Below are 17,806 nucleotides of genomic sequence, written 5' to 3'. Positions count from 1 at the left end.
CTTATTGGTCATGTTGGATAAGCTATGGATAGACAAGGGGCATGTCATCATCAATTTTAAGGAGAGAGAGGGTCGAGATGGTAAAGATGTAAACGTCTGTGGTATCACTATCTGAACTGCTCGCATCTGATTCGGAGCTTGGGTCCTAGAATGACTCTATCCAAGCATTAGGACATGTTTTAGGAGGGGGAGTTATTTCATGTTTGTCTTCCATGGGCAAATCATCAGGGTCAAGGAAAACATTGTCAAGGGCATAGGAGCTAGAAGAAAAAGAACTCCACTCCCATTCATTGGAATCAGTTTTGGGTCGGGTATCCTCAGGTGTTGTTTCATCATCAGAGTCACACCCCTTTCTACACGTGGTCCTTTTGGTAGATGAGGGTTCAATTTACAATGGTACAGAACCTAAGCCTAAAGTTGGAGGTCGCATCTTGGGTATAATAGGTTCTAGCCTTCCTTTCTTGTCAGGGCCTAAGCCACTACAGCCGTCATATCCTTTCTTCTGTAGCATAGTAAATCCTTTGTTGTACCACTCCACCAGCAACCTGATAGGTGGGGTCTCAGTTGGATCCTTATAAAGCCAATCTATGACATCATCATCTAAAGTTTCTTTGTCAAGTTCACCCCATCTTGTAAATGTAGTGGGGGGCTAATATTGAATTACTATCTTAGGTTCCTTTTGCAACAAATGTGGTTTGCAATGTGATTTTGGAGATATTGGTAAATTCCCAATGAGGAATGTTTGAGCCATTGAATACTCTCTGCATCCTTGGTTCTGTATCTTCAATTTACCTTTGACAGCTTCTAACAATTCATTAGGATCCACATAACTATGTGAGTGGGCCTCTCTATTAACTAGGACTTGCTGCTGCAGGGAATCCTTTAGAGTAGCACAAAATTGAAATGGATTAGAATCTCCTGGAATTTTTATCTCAGTCCCATTGTAAAGATATTTTAAACATTGATGATAAGTGGATGGAACTGCTTTCATTGCGTGGATCCACGGACGACCAAGAATCATATTGTAAGGGAGATCAAGGTCTAGGACCTGTAGGAAAGTGTTTTCTGTCACTGGACCGACTCTGATAGGAAATGTAATTATCCCTTTAGATGGGTGCTCAGCATCATCTTATGCTTTAATTGTTATTCTTCTAGAAGAATCAATATCATTTTCTGTATAACCAAGACCAATGACCACTCTCAAGGTACAGATTTTAAGACCCACTCCGCCATCTATCAAGACTCATCGGATTTTGCAATTATAGACAAAGACTTCAAGATGTAAAGGATCATTATGAGGGAGCTTATCAGGTGAAATATCGTTATCAGAAAAGGCAACACGTTGGGAAATAGCTAGATGTCCAATTCGGGCTTGAAACTGGTCAACATCAATGTCTGTCGGGATAGTGGACTCAATTAAAGATTTATCTAGGACTGCGCGATGCATGGGGGACATTTTCAACAACTCAAGGATTGATATTTGTGCAGGTGTCTTTCCCAGATGATCTAGGAGATTATACTGACTCGCAGGAGTTGATTTGGGAGGAGTTGCAGGAGCTCCTTTCAGGATTATTTTGGATCAATGAGTGGTGACTGCGCAAGAAGGATCTTGTCTCTTTATTCTTAGGGTGGAAACATACTCATTTAATGCTCGAAAACAATTGATGACATTGTTATAACCAATATTTGCATAATTTGCTGTTTGGGTAGAGTTTGAAGAAGATGCTTTACCCTTGTCATGATCAAGCAAAGGAGTTTTGAAAATTGTATGATCAGTGGTAGAGGTTGTGTTGGGTATATATACTTCAATTACTCCTTGCTCTAAAAAGTCTTGAATCATATGTTTCAATTGAAAACATGATGCAGTTTTATGTCCTTTTGACCGATGGTACTCACAATATGCATTATCATTCAACCAATGCGGTTTTATCAATGGTTCTGCCTTGATATCTGGTAACTTGATAAATTTTGCTTGTATTAATTATTTCATTACGTCAGGTTCACCAATTAATGTAGATAGGAATTCAGAAATAATCAAAGCAATAGAAACATTAAACTAGCTCAATCACAAAAAACTAAATTGCAATGACAAATCCTAAAAACATTCAATAGAGATATGGAAATGAAACATTCAATTCAAACACAAACCATCACAAATGCGGATGTCTCCTCCATGATTCTCCATTGTCCTTGTTTCTCCTTCAAATTGCTTTGTTTTGTGGATCTCACCTTCAAGTGCATAAGCATAATGTGAAAGCAAGATTGACGAGATAGTAGTGCAAGAATACTAGAAGCATGACTGATTCAGGGATCCTTTGATTGAAGAAATTCCTCCAATTTATAGACAAATTGGAGAGATGACAAGATTAGCATGAAGAGATTTGAAAGGAAATTTCAAATCAAGAATGAAAAATACGACAAATTATGACAAAATTGACACTTTCTATGCAAGATTGATTGATTGACAAATTATGACAAATTGACAAGGTTGCTATGTAAAATTGATTGATTGACAAATTATGACAAATTATGACAAATTTGCTATGCCATTCCCATGAAATTAGGAGAAATATTAGAGAAAATAGAAAATTATATGAATTAGAAATTAGGAAATTAGAAAATTGATGAAAATTAGAAAATTAGGAATTAGGAGATTAGAAAATTGGAAAATTAGGTAAATTAATTAATAATTTTTCATTCATTAATTAATTCACAAAGAGAGGAGGAATTAGTTAGCCAATTAAATAAATATTTAATTGTGACAAGAAGACTTAGGATAAATAAATAAATAATTTAACCTAGAGGGAAAATGACAAACAAGATTAAATGAATAAATCATAAAACCTTAGAAGATGAATTAGAAATGCAAGGATGACAATTAGGTCTTGACAAAAGATAATCAATGTAGGGTCGATTTGATCATAATTCTGACTGACAAAAGACCAGTGTTGATAAATGATTTGATTGATAAATACGCCAATTGACAAGGAACAATGACTAATTGATCCAAATTGACATGATTGAAAAGGACGACGATTGATGACAAACTGATCGCAAAATGAGAAGATTGACAAGGACAAGGATCGATGACGAATCGATCACAAGATGACAAGATTGACAAGGACAATGATCGATGACAAATCGATTGCAAAATTGACAAGATTGAAAAGAGGACAAAACCATAATTCTATCATCGATTAGGATTGATGATGTCCAAAATGAAATCGAATTGACAATGTCAAAATATGCCAAATGAGCACACACATTGATGGGCCAGGATAAGATCGACCAAAATCATGACTGAAGATTGTTATCGACAAGACCAAATTCAAAAGTGAGACAAATGAAGAATGCAAAAGAAGGACTCGATGCTCACAAATGATAAAGACCAAGTGCGCAACATAGGAGAAATGTTAATGCGATGCAAAAACCCTAAAATAAGGCAATGCGCCAATGTTAAAGTATGACTCCGCAAGCGTTGACCATTTTTAGATGTCTACAATACCAATGACATTTTTATGCTATAGTCTAGGTACCAAGGACCATGTACCATAATTTTCTATTTGATCAAGTTCTTCTTCCATTGCCTTGATCCAATCTTCATCTTTATGTGCCTCTTTGAATGATTTAGGCTCAAATTCAGAGATCATACATGAGTTTTCTCTGATCTTTCTTCTCGTAAGAATTCCTACATCTTTGTCTCCTATGATCTGCTTTGGATCATGATTCAGTTTGACATACCTAGGTATGTTCTTGTAGTCACATAAATCTATCCAATTTAATTAAATAAATATTCCCTATTTATTTGATTAAAAATCCACTAGCCATCAGATAATTAAATTAATATTTAATTAATTCACTTTCTAACATTCTCCTATTAATTAAATAAATTATTTAATTTATTTTAATTAGTTCATTATACCAAATTCACAAAATCAATTAAATGAATAAATCATATTTATTTCATTTTAATCCCCTTTTCCTCTTTTAAATAAATTAAATCAAACATTTATTTAAATCATAAATCCCTCCACTTGCATTTTCCTACAAATGCAACTTGCACACATTTATTGAAATAAATTAATTTATTTTAAATAAAAATCCTATTTTCCCTCACCCACCAAATCCACTTGCAAGCCTAAACCCCTTCTAGATTCTTCTAACCCCTTCCTAATTACCCTAATCCATCCCCTAATTATTGTCACAATCCTGAGCAACTTGAAGTCACTTCTCAAAGACTTCAAAGTATTTGAAAAGTATTAAATGCTTTGCGTGTTCAACAATTTAACCTCCAAAGTCTTCCAAAACCACTAATGGCTCTTATATGACCATTTATGGCTCTTACATAACCATTTATGGTTATTTAAACTTGCACTCATGTGTCTCCTCCAACATTTATTGTTTTGACCATGGTTATCCCTTTTGCCTTTGCACAAGAGTTTATCCATTGGATAAAAGCTTTATTCTTTGAATAAAGAATTTATTCATTCAACCTAACCTTGACCTTAACTCCCAAGTTAACTCTCAGGTCATGTCAAACAATTAATGCTTATTCCCTCTCTTCTCAACCTATTTCACATTGACACTTGTCATCCTAGGATTGGGTTCAAAGCCATCACATGGATTGAATATCATTCAATCCTAACCCTTGTTGAGATTACTCAATCTCAACCATCCATTGCTCCATTTTTCCTATAAATAGAGCCCATTTCTTCATAATCTAGATCCTGAAAACTTGTATGCATCTAAGTTATAGAGAATTTTAGAGAGCATTTAGCATAAATAACTAATATCTTGTCATTTTGGTTTAAAATAAATCATTTTAGCATCATAGTATCTAGTATTAGCTTTTTATTCACATTTAGAGTAAATACTTCAATCTCAAACCTCCATAAGCATCCATAGTGCAAAAAGTTGTTGAGAGCTACACTAGTTTGGAACCTGGAGAGGAGAGGAACAAAGGAGAAGGAGCTAAGAGCATGTTAGGAGGCATTTGGAGATGCCTCATCATATTTACTTTCCTAGTTAAATATTCTCTCATGCTTTTGATATCTCTTTTGATATGCCTGTTTAGAATACTCTTTTGTTGCTAACACTAACATTTTGCTCTTATGTGTGTGTGTTGTCATCGAATAGATTCTTCTAACACCTTTTTGTAGAGCATCATTTGGTGAACCTGACGTGAATCCAAACACACAAAAACAGTTTTAAAAACACAACTAACTTGTTTGCATGTTGAGCTTGACACACAGGTCGCACTTTAGCACTTTTGATCACATTGTAGCGCTATGGCAATTTGATATTCTAGCGCTCTTGTATTTACAATAGCACTATTGTCTCAAATTTAGTGCTATTGACCATCTTTTAGCACTTGTGTGGCTTCAATAGCGCATTTGTGATTGTTTTAGTGCTTTTGTTTTTGTTGTCAGAGTTTTTCTTTTAGCATTGTTGTCTTCTTATTAGCGCGTTTGTGTTAAATAACGCATCTGTTTACACACAGAATGGCGCTATTGTAATAGAACGTTGTAAAAAAAAGACCATGTAACCGAAAAGTAATTTTTTTTAGGATTGTGGAATCCCTCCCTATTTGGGATTTTACTAACCACTTGTTCCTTGTGCACGTCTAAACTAACTTCATTTACTTGTTTAAAAATAAAAATTTTAGATTTTGTGCTATAAAATTGAACACACAAATTTTCATTTCTTGCAAGTTAGGACAAAAATCTGTTTTGGTGCTATAAAATTGAACAAATTCACTTCTTGCAAGTTAGGATACACTCTCCTTTTGGTGCTTAAAACAAGACAAAAACAAATTTCCTTTTATTTCATCAAACTTAAGTAAAATTCACAATCCACACTTCAAATTTTGGTGCAAATAAAGAACAATCCATTTGTCTCATTTTGCAGGCAATTTAATTCATGCATACGTGTTTCAAATTAAGTTGACTAGGATTTCAAATTATAGTTTACTCAAACATTTTTCTTTTGAAGTTAAAAAGAACCTCATGGTTGTTGGAGCAACATCTCCGAATAGATAAAAAATCATTACGATGACAAGTTAAAAAGAACAAGTGCATTTCGTGTTTGGCACACTTGTGCAAAAGAGTTTGTCGAGTGGTCCTACTTCTAACACACACTATCCTCTCCCTTGGTTTTCATGGTCCTAGGTGCAAGAGAAAAGTGTTAGTAACACTCAAGTTTTATCTTTTTAAGAGAGGCCTGCCAAGAGACACATCACTCTTGGGAATGACCTCACGCGGTAAATCCTTCGAGCCACTATAGAAATAAGGTGAGAGAAAAAGCTGTAGCCTTGGGTATAGCTGTTCCTAGAGTGTAACTTGCCAAAAGGACAAATGGGCCCCACCACAAGTTACAAGGCTCTTAAGTGAGTCACTACAGAATGAACTTATGTCCAAAGACATCGAAAATGACTAAACACCTTTAAGTAGTAGCCCACCCGTTCTATTGATTGAGGATATTTGTGATATAATTCAGTGCAAGGGCATAGATGGTTTTTCTCCTAAGATACTCACCATACATATTTCCTTGAGTAGAAACATAGCTTTTTGAAAAGTCACTTGTGGCTTGATGAAAGTGATGACTCCCCCATCATAGGGATCATCTATTTGCTATGCTCGTGCAAGACTTAGTATATCACATCCTTACCTGCCACGGCGTGATTCATAATGTATGTAGTACCAAAGTCAAAGAAATATCAAGATGTGGGCTGAATTTATCGCAACTGGCCATTTGACCTTAGGGATAAAGAGAGTTTGAAGTGTTTTCATTTTGAGTCAAGACCAGTGCAAATTGAGCCCACTTCAGGCTTTGGAAAACACCTAAAATACATTTAAAGGAAAGGGTCATAAAAAGTCCAAGGATTGGGTTGATCTAGACCCATACTTATTTGTGGCTTTTAAGGCAACATTCTTGTGTTTGTGTGCTTGCTTTGTTTTATTGTCAAAGAAAAAATCAAAAAAATCAAATTCCAAGAACAAGTATTCATCCAACATAAACATTTTCAAACACCACCAAAAGGATCAAAAACAAAGAGAAAAGTATCAAACTATATGACCATTCTTCACATCTTAAGAAAGAAGAATCTTCATCAACACATCAACTTGAAAAGAAGACCATAAAGCTCAAAGACTTTAATCAAAAGGAGGAAATTCTTCTATCTTAATAGACAAATCTTTGTCTCTCATAGAGCCTTCTTATGTCACATGTGTCTTTATCTTCAAGGAAAATCAAACGAATTTGATCAAGAGTCATTAAACCGCTGAGCTTTTATGCAATATAGAGCTCTAAGTTATCACAAAAACCAAGGAGGCAAGATCAACCCCGAATTCTTTCCAGACATTTGTATCACTTACAACGTAGCTCGAGAAATGGAACCAATGCCTGAAAGGGAAGAAGAAAAGTTTGTTCCTTATGTAACACAAAGCTTTTATTGAAGTTTGCATTTTCATCCATTATGACATCCATATATCATCAATCCATTCCAACTCTCCACACACTCAAGAGGTTTTTGTTATAAGTTCTATTTTCAAAATTGCTTGAATCAAACACAAAACATCACTTTTTAGAGTGTCTCTACATCTAGGATACGCTCATCCTAAGAGACATTTCTACGTAGGTGAAAACTAGTCTATGAGTGAATCCTCTCATTACTAGGTAGTTAAGTCTGTAACACATCTTAGATTTCTCTAAACCTTATCACATCAAACTTTGTCAAATCAAAAACAACAAGCAAATTCAAGAAGAAAACTTTGGTAACATCCACCTTTAAGTGCTAAAGATCCATATGCAACAAACCACACCAACCATAAATCTCTCATTTCATCAACAACTCATCATCATTTTCACCCAACTTCAACAAAAAAATTATAAACAAAATGGCTCATACTTGGTCACGATCTAGACAACAAGAAATTGAAGAGGAAGAGGAGGAAAATATAAATGAGTTCCAAGAAGCCCTTGGAGGAAACACAAATGATGACAATCCAGGCACTCCTACTCCTGTGGCAATAGAAAGGGCTCAACTCAACCCTCTCTTCAATAGGCTTTTTGATGAAATACTCAAGAGTAATGCTGATGCTCACTTTTTAAAACTTTCTCAAGAAGGAGCCAAACTACCCTCTGACTTTGATCTTGCACAACAAAGAAAAGCATCAGAATGTCAAAGTCATAATGAGGATGAAAGAGGTCAAGAACACATTAGATACAACTTTCATCAAGGTAATCCACCTCCTCCTCCTCCAAATGAAATAGAAATGTTGCGGCAACGAGTCAAAAATCTTGCCAAACAACTTCATAGTGGTGTGAAAACTAATCAATTTTCACTCAATGACATTTGTCCCTATCCTTTTGATAGGAATCTTCATATGCCACATTTTCCATGAGGGTTTGAAACACCCAAGTTTTAAAAGTATAGAGGAAAAGGAGATCCTCGTTATCATGTTAGAGAATTCCATTCAGCTTGCCTCGAAGTGGAATAGAGGAAACATACCTAATGCGACTTTTTCCCCAAAGCTTGGGAGGAACAACCACATGATGGTTTTCTTGACTAAAAGGTGGCATTAGGACCTTCGAAGAGCTAGTCCAGAAATTCCTGGCACATTATTCACGCAACATTGAATGTGATATCACCATGGCTGATCTATGTAGCACTAAACAAAAACCAAGTGAACTATTTTTAGTCTTCCTGCGGATATTTATTTCCAACTTAAACGAAGAAATGGAGTTTCACCTAGACGTAAAAGACACAAACTCTTTTAATGACATGATCACCAAAGGCTTAAAATGTGAGCGGTCTCTCATTAAAAAAGGGCTTATCAGAATATATAATGAATGAAAGGATGGCCCTCGCCTGCACTTCAATAGTGACAAACCAAGCTTTTGGAACAAAAACAAAAATGTTGTCAACGATGGGGTTGTGGATGCAAGAACTATCAAAAGTGCACAACCTATAGTTCGATATGCAGGACAGAATCCCCCACCGCAGACTAACATAGTTGCTCCTCCAAATCAAGGCTGCATCACATCTCAAGATGAACCCCGACCATGTCAACAAAAACCAAGGGAACATACACTCCCTTAGGGGAACCCATTGATACAGTATTACGTCAACTAATTTCTCAAAATCTGGTAACCTTACACAAAACATCAAATTATGAACCTCAAGTCAAACCTTCATGGTGGAGGGATACTGAACATTGTGATTTCCATCAAGGGAGAGGGCATAAGACAAGCAATTGTCACAGATTGAAAGATCTTATTCAGGATCTTATTGACCAAGGTGAAATCCAAATTGAAGGACACGACCCAAAGACAACAAACAATGATCATGTTATGTTTAAAAATCCACTTCCATCACCAGATCAAAGGGGTCCTTCAACTTCAGGGAGTAACATAGATACCACCAATTATATGCAAGCCACGCATAACTATACTGTGAATCACCTATACGGTGCTAGTGAACAAATTGAAACTATAACCATAAAAAATCCCAGTTCCACTTGCAATGTTGTTACACGTTGCAACAAGATTACCATAAAAGCAGCTCCACAAGGCACCCCATCTATCCCAAAGTAGTATAAACTTGTGGAATAGTTAGACAAAACACTCACACTGATATCTATCTTAGAGCTATTGCTTCTATCTCCATCCCATAAAACAATCTTGGATCAAGCTCTCCAAGAGGTGTCAGTCCCTGCAAACCTAAATACAGATCAATTCCAAGCCATGTTTAGAAATCTAAGGTCATCACCTTGTCTCACTTTCTCTGAAAGTGACAACACATCTTTCCAGCAACCTCATAATGCGTCACTCCATATTGAAGGGTTTATCAACCAGCATAGGATCAAGCGAGTCTTGATCGACAATGGAGAAGGCTTGAATATCTATACTCTACAATTAGTCACAGCTTTGGGATATGCAATTGAATCAGTGGATCCCCGCAAGAAGATCACAATCAAAGCCTATGATGATGCCGAGCGTTCATCCAAAGGAGCTGTGGTACTACCAATCCGAGTGGGCCTTGTGGTGAAACACATTGTCTGTCAGGTCCTAGACCTTCCTCTACCATACAATTTATTATTAGGAAGACCTTGGATACACGCCATGCAAGCTATTCCATCCACCTACCATCAGTGTATTGAGTTCCCACATAATGGTGTAGAGATCACAATCCTGGGTGATGCAAATACCTTTGCATATTGTCATAATATGAGTCATCAACCAGAGATTACCATTCCCAACAAAAGAGAAGCCATCTTCTCCACCTCATACATAAGTCCAGCCTCTCTTTCCAGTTCAAACACTACTATACCCAAGCAAGAAAAGCTTAAGATGAAAATAGCAGAAGAAGGTCCTAGGGAATACAATTTGAGTCAACTCTTTTGTGTGGGACAAATGCCCACTTCTCCTAGAACACATGGTAAATCTCAGTGGTTACTTCAACAACCACTAAACAAGCCAGCATGTACTTTGATGCCTTTCATCTTGGGAAAGAGTCAAGAAGAAGAAACCAAAGATGAGGACTTAGCAGACTAGATCTATAAAGATTCCATCACCGCAGACATCCCACAAGCTAAGCTTCCCACATATCAGTATGGCAAAGGCCTTCTCATTATGCAAAGAATGGGTTATGATGGTCAAAGTGCTTTGGGACCTTGCAAACAAGGAAGACATGAACCACTGTAGTCGGAATTAAAACCCAAGGATAATACAGGACTAGGCTTTCAAAAGGAGATCCTTCCTAAGCTTAGATTCAAAGGAAAACCCAACAAACCTCTATATCAACCTATTACAAAGAGGACACCTTTGATTATAAAAGCAACATCAAACACAATCACAACTGCCCCAACGAGGCTACAAATCCCAGCACAACCACCTACAATACCCATCATCCCATCAATTGAACCAACAACACTATCAGTAGCAGCAATAACATCAGTAGTCCCCTTAGCAATAGCAACTATATAAGAATTCCCAGCAGTATTGACAACACTACCAGTTCTGACAGAAGCCACAGAGTCAACACTATCGATACTCCCCGTATCAGATTCATTGATCCCCATAATCCTTCCTGCAGCACCGATCATTCCATCTACAAAGGTACATCAACCAATCACACCTGTAGTGTTTAACTCAAAGGATATCCTAGTATGGTACAGTAACCGGTTATTGGAAAGCGACTCAGAAACTGACTCACATCAATTGGAATTTGATTCCATCTAGCTCAATACTTCAGATGAGGAAGACACATCACTACCTCCACCTCGCAAAGACATCCCTATTTACGGAGAAGCATAGATAAAGACCTCTTGGGTTCCTGAGCTGGAAACATCTTCCACAAACCCTACATCACATCCTACGCCTAATTTTTATAGGGAGAGTATCATCAATGACCTTCACCACAAGGTCTTAACCCTCACTGACACATCTAACAAACTTAACCTAATCAATGAAGTAATGCACATTACCCATCCTGAACTCATCGAATGGAATCAACCTAATCCCCCATGTCTTGACCATTTCAAAAATGATGAGGTGATCATTGAATTTTTTGAACTATGGGATAACATACCAAGCGGGGATCACAAAGCTAGATTTGCCATAGAACTTAATAGCGCATCATACTTTGGGGCAGATGCCAAACCTTTCAGCTGCAAAAATATAATAATAAAACATGGATTTTCTAGTGAAAACCACACCGTGGCAATGTTTGATCCAACAAAAGTAAAAAGAAAGAGCGTATCCAATGGTGAAAACCTCTCTGAGGTACTAGAGGATGAAAGGTTACACATTCTCCCTGATAGTACACAATAGGAATGATCAATGATTCTCATCGAGGAAACAAAAGAATACAATGTGGGGACTCCTGAAACTCCTCACCTCATACATCTAGCATCTCTTCTAACTCCAGAGGAACAACCTAAATTTGTAGAGTTCTTCCAGAAGCGTCAGACCAACTTTGCATGGTCATATGTAGACATGCCTGGTCTTGATCCAGATTTATTTATGCATCACCTCACCATAGCAGAAGGAGCCAAACTTGTCAAGAAGAAGCTTTGCAAGATGCATCCTCAGATTGCAGTACTAGTCAAAGCAGAACTCAAGAAGCTCCTAGATGTTGGTTTTATTAGACCAATTGATTATGCAGATTGGATATCCAATATTGTGCCTGTCGGCAAACCAAATGGGGGCATCCGTATTTGCACTGACTTCAGAGATCTGAACAAAGCATGTCCTAAGGATGACTTCCCCCTACCAAATATCAACATCATAGTAGACCTAACAACAGGACATGCCATGCTTTCACTCATGGATGGCTTTTTAGGATACAATCAGATAAATATAACACATGAGGATCAACATAAGATGGCTTTCACATGTCCATGGGGCACATACTGCTGGAATGTAATGCCTTTCGGTCTCAAGAATGCAGGAGCGACCTATGAATGAGCAATGACCACCATCTTTCATGACATGATACATACTATAATAGAAGATTATGTTGATGACTTACTGATGAAATCACTCACAAGAGAAGGTCATCTGAAAATTTAGAGAAAATCTTTGATAGACTGGAACAATATCATGTTCAACTCAGCCCAAAGAAGTGTGTCTTTGGAGTAACCTCAAGGAAGCTTCTAGGATACATCATCTCAAGCAAAGGTATTGAGGTCGATCCAAAAAAAGTCAAAGCAATCATAGACATGCCACCTCCAAAGAACATCAGTTAGCTAATGACATTGCAAGGCCGGTTTCAATCAATCCGAAGATTCAATGCACAACTGGCAAATAAGTGTCACCCTTTTACACACCTGCTACACAAAAACATCCACTTTCAGTGGGATACCAGATGCCAGCAAGCATTCCAGATGCTTAAAGACTATCTCATCAATACACCATTGTTGATCTCACTAGATTTGAGCAGACCTTTGTTACTCTATATATCAGCAACAAGTACAGCATTGGGTGTACTATTGGCACAACATAATGTAGAAGGAAAAGAATGCGCTGTTTATTACATCTCTCTCACATAGTTGGCTATGAACTCAATTACACCCCTATTAAGAGAGCTTTCCTAGCAGTAATCTTGGCAGCCACTAAACTAAGGCACTATCTGTTGACCCATAAAGTACAACTCATTGTGAAGATTGATCCACTCAAATACTTAATTAGAAAAGCAGCATTGATAGGTCGTTTGGCCAAATGGGTGATGATTCTCAATGAATTTGACATTAAGTATGTGGACCGTAAAGCTATCAAAGGTCAAGTTATTGCAGATCAGTTGGCTAATGCACCACTCATAGGCGATTATCCTCTCATTTCCAATTTTCCAGATGAAGAGATATTCATGATCACAACAACACAACCATGGAAACTATACTTTGATGGTTCATACACTAGGTATGGCTCGGGGGCAAGCATTCTGTTTATCACACCTAAGGTGACAACATCCCGAAGTCTTACAGGCTCACATTTCCATGTACAAACAACATAGCTGAATATGAGGCCTTCATCACAGGACTCGAGCTAGCCATACAATAGAAGTTACAAGAACTGCAAGTATATGGCAACTCCCAACTGGTCATTTGACAAGCAACCGATGAATATCAGACTAAGGATGACAAACTCATGCCCTACAAACAAATGGTGGACAAATTCAAGGCATCATTCACTACTATCACCTTTGAGCAAATACCACGTGATCAGAATCGAGCTGCTGGCGCTATGGCTACCATTGCATCTCTCCTGGATCTTCCACAAAATTCAACACACTATGAGTTCTTTGTAGAACAGCTTTGGATCCCCGCTTATGATATCCCTAAATCCAAGATGATATGTCGCCTTATCAATTCTAAATCCCCGTGGTATGGTGAATTCTACACCTACCTCTGCGATCACACACTTCCTCCTAACCAATCGAATAACCAACGTAAAACCTTCATTCGCCAAACCGCTCGATATACCATTATCTCTTAAACCTTATACCATCGTAGTCTTGATGGTACTCTCCTTCGATGTCTAGACCAGGATGAGAAAACAAAGGCCTTGGAAGAGGTACAAGAAGGAATTTGTGGAACTCATGCAAGCGGTCCATCACTAGCGAAGAAACTCCTACGCACTGGATACTACTGGCCATCTATGGAAAAAGACTCCTACTATTTTGTCAGAAAGTGCAAGAAATGCCAAGGTCATGGAGACCTAATACATGCACCAACTCAGGAATTGCAACCCATCACAACACCATGGCCTTTTTGTCAATGGGGACTTGACCTTGTGGGCAAAATGCATCCATCTTCATCCAATGGCCATAAATTCATTATTACTACCACCGAATACTTCACAAAGTGGATCGAAGTTGTTCCACTTACCCAAGTCACTGGCAATCAGATCACCTCATTCATCCTTAATTACATCATCTGTCGGTATGGTGTACCCATGTCCATCATCATAGATAATGATCTTCCTTTCAAAAATTAGGATGTATGTAACTCTGTGAGAAATTTCACATCCAACAACTGCTTTTTCACTCCCTATTACCCACAAGGCAATGGTCAAGCCGAAGCATCCAACAAGAACATATTGAGGATCCTAAAGAAGACAGTCAATGATGCCGGCCATGATTGGCATGTCCAATTGAATCCAACACTATGGGCATATCAAACTAGCATTCGAACCCATACAGGCGCAACTCCCTACTCACTAGTCTATGGCATAGAGGCTATCTTACCTATTGAGGTCAAGATACCATCACTACGGGTTTCCTTGCATAATCTCATCGATGATGAAGCATACAGAGTATCCCGTCTTTAGGACTTAGAGCTACTTGATGAGAAACGACAAGCTACATACAACCACCTCAAAGCCTATCAGCAACACATGAGCAGAAGTTATAATCATCGGGTTAGACCTCGTACATTTGAGGTAGGTGATCTTGTTCTTCGAGAGAATCCTCGTAACCAACCCAATCGAGAACATCAAGGAAAGTTTGAAACAAATTGGTTGGGTCCATATGTTATTACTACTATGTCTGGGTCTGGGGCATATCAGTTGGCTACTTCAAAAGGAGAACCGCTAGCAGATTCGATCAACAACATGTACCTCAAAAGGTTTTATACATAAGTTGCACAGAGCATCAGGCTCCCATATATACTGGAAAAAATACCAAAAACATCCAGATAAAGGTCCTGAAGAAACATATAAAAACATCAAAATAGTAAAGAAAAATCATGCATCCAAACAGTGAACAACCACTTCGGTGGCACCTTGGGTAAGTACGATGATGAAAACCTGGCAAACAGGCGCCACTCGTAAAGGCTATGGCTCCATTATCTTTTAGAATTGTTGCGATCACATTCATTTCATCCACTCGTCCATCCGTCCAAAGTCTTGACTTGTTATTGATCTGAAAATCAAGAAAGTACTTCATGTGTCTGGCATCCCGCTTTTTCATAGTCATGTCTAAACTAGGGACAATTCCCTCAACCTATTGATGGAAGTGGATTCTACATTGTTTTATGTTTCATTGAGTTCTTCATTCAAAACTATCTCACAAAATACCAAAAACATTCAAAATTATCTCACAAAATACCAAAAACATTCAAAAGTGTCTCACAAAATACCAAAAACATTCAAAAATGTCTCACAAAATACCAAAAAACATTAAAAAATGTCTCACAAAATCCAAAAACATCAGAAACATAAAAAATCAAACAAAAACATGGTAACACATTGTACATACTCATCCGAGCAGATACCAAACAAGCATTGAAAAATACTCGCACGATGATCACTTCTCAAAATCAACCAAACAATCAACATTAACACTCAAACTGTCTTCAACAAGGATGCATCCTTCCTTACCACACCAAAGACATAAATGACATTTTCTTTGACAAGAAAATTCTGTTTAAGCTATCAAATACTTTGATGATTTGTGGGTTATTCATTCGTTTATATATATTAGGTTCCTACAACATTGTTTGTATCTTTTGTGGATTATTCCAATGAAGTTCTGGGGCATGTACTAATGGTGTCTACGTGGGAAATTCACTAAGCTACGTGATCTTATGCAAAATACAGTCATGGATGACTATGGCTTGCTGACTATAGCATATACCTCGATCATATGAGCATGAACCATTACCAAGGATCCATATTCTTTATTCTTTATATATGCTGTTTACTTACCGGTCCAATGCTCTTTCTTTGGTTCCTCCTCCCTCATCCAAATGGGATAAAGGTTTGTATCTCTTATTACAGTATGAACTTGTCTCAGGATATGATCAACCCAAGATCAAGGAGGATGATCCAAGTCATGCATGAAAGGAGATGATCCTTGTCTGTTCTGCAAGCAATACTCAAGTCAACTTGACCCATTATATCAAGTTGTTTGTATTAACTTGCTATATCAAAATCCATGTAAGGAATACTCAGGTCATCTTGAATCATTATGTCAAGTTGCTTGTATTTTCTTACAACATTTTAAAGCTTGATGATGAAAAATAAAGCACTATGGATCATCATTTCATCTCATATGTTTATATTGCATTCCATTGCATACCATCCATCCATTTACTCATTCATTATTCATATACATGATTTTGCATACAAGTGTGAGCAAAGTTAAATGTAAGTAGTTATGTGCAAATTGAGTTGGTTTTGGATACAATCGTGACAAAGTACTCTGATACATCATCAAGTGCATCATGCAAAGTCTAAAACACCTTGCATTCATCTATCATCATCCCATCATCATTTCATTACATTTTAGTTGCATTTGCATTATTCTTTAGCCATTCATTAGCGTGCATTTAATATCATTTAGTTGCACTTCCCCCATCTAGTTCATTCTCATTTTACTTGCATTAGTATCATTATATCATTTCATTATTACACTCATGACATTTAGATTCACTTACATAAATAATTATCCTTATTTGCATTTCCTACCATGATTACTCATTACTATACATTCATTTAAACATTCGTTAGTGATCATCATTTATCATCATTTTCACACCTATGTATCATACATTTGTTTAGGTTTCCATATATTTGCATACATTCATTTATCTCTTCATTAGTTAAAGTGCATTCATTCATCCGTTTTTGTGTCTTATTATACTCATTTTATTTTTCCTTAGGATTCATTTAAGATTGCATTCATTATCTCTTTCAAATTGCATTAAGGTGCAGTTATTAACCATAAGTTGCATTATCATCACATTATCATTTTATTGCATCATATTTGGGCATTTAGAATCATAAAAAACCATTTGTCTGAAACATTGGTTAATACATTATAGCATATGCATTCATTTTAGAAATCATCATTTAAACATTTGTACTTTACATTTGTTTATCCATGTTCCATCTATTTTTTACCATCTAGATGCATATACATAAAATAAATCATTCGTTCAAAAAGAATTACATTAACATCATTGCATATCATTATCCCATCATTGTGCTAATATAAAGTACAAACTCCTCTCTATACCATCATAAACCATCATTTTATTATGCATACATAAACATCATGGCATTGCATACATCTAGCATTCTATCCCAAAAACATCAAAATGCACATATATATACCTGCATCCACATATTAGCATCCAACATCATACAACATGCATATAGATATCATGTAAGAATAAATCATCATAAAACATACATATAGGAATCATCTCATAAACACATGCATATAGCATAAAACAAGTATCCATCTAAGCATAAACTCCATACATATCAAAATGCATATCATCAAAATATGGGATCTCCTCAT

This window comes from Cryptomeria japonica, chromosome 5 (assembly GCF_030272615.1).
Source record: "Cryptomeria japonica chromosome 5, Sugi_1.0, whole genome shotgun sequence".
In the NCBI taxonomy this organism is placed as follows: domain Eukaryota; kingdom Viridiplantae; phylum Streptophyta; class Pinopsida; order Cupressales; family Cupressaceae; genus Cryptomeria; species Cryptomeria japonica.
This window is presented reverse-complemented; position numbering follows the sequence as displayed.